We start from the raw sequence: 839 nt of genomic DNA, 5'->3' as shown, positions 1-839 counted from the left end.
ACTTCGAGTGTAAACTAAACGAGCCAATGCACATTGGCATGCGATTATTGCATCCAGCTACTGCTGATCACAGCGTGAGTATAAGTACGCAGCAGGTGCAGTGCATATTCAGGTTTTACATATGGAACCCAGCGCTCTACTGGTTCTCACGGATTCATAGAGTGAGGGCCTCACAGGAGGATACCGGCTCCACACGAAGTCTATAGAATCTAGCGAAGGTGATGGGGGTCGCCTAGCCCGCAGCTCTACAAATATCTGCCAGTGAGGCGCCGCGAGCCACCGCCCAGGAGGATGCAACACTTCTAGTAGAGTGAGCTCGCAACCTGAACGGGCAGGGCACACCCTGTGCCTGGTAAGCCAGGGTGATGGCATCCCCTATGCAGTGGGCCATCCTCTGCTTAGAGATGGCGTTCCCTTCTGCCGGCCTCCAACAGACAAAGAGCTGGTCTGAGATCCTGAAGCTTTGCATCCTGTCTACGTAGCATCTCAATGCTCGGACGGGACAAAGCAAAACTAGGGCTGGGTCTGCCTCCTCCAGGGCAGCGCTTGCAGGCTCACCACCCAATCCCTGAAGGAAGTAGTGGGAACCTTGGGCACATAGCTGGGCCGGGTCCTCAGGATTACCTGGAAGTCAGCCGGCCCAAACTCTAGGCACGAATCGTCGACCGAAAATGCGTGCAGGTCCCCTACCCTCTTGATGGAGGCCAATGCAAGCAGGAGCAAAGTTTTCATTGACAGAAACTTTAGCTCGACTGTCTGCAAAGGCTCAAATGGGCCCTGCTGTAGTGCTGTGAGCACTAGAGTCAGGTCCCAAGAGGGTATAGAGGGGGGCCATGGAG

This window comes from Sinocyclocheilus rhinocerous, unplaced genomic scaffold (assembly GCF_001515625.1).
Source record: "Sinocyclocheilus rhinocerous isolate Xijiao unplaced genomic scaffold, SAMN03320098_v1.1 scaffold880, whole genome shotgun sequence".
Taxonomy (NCBI): domain Eukaryota; kingdom Metazoa; phylum Chordata; class Actinopteri; order Cypriniformes; family Cyprinidae; genus Sinocyclocheilus; species Sinocyclocheilus rhinocerous.
Note: the sequence above shows the minus strand (reverse complement) of the source record.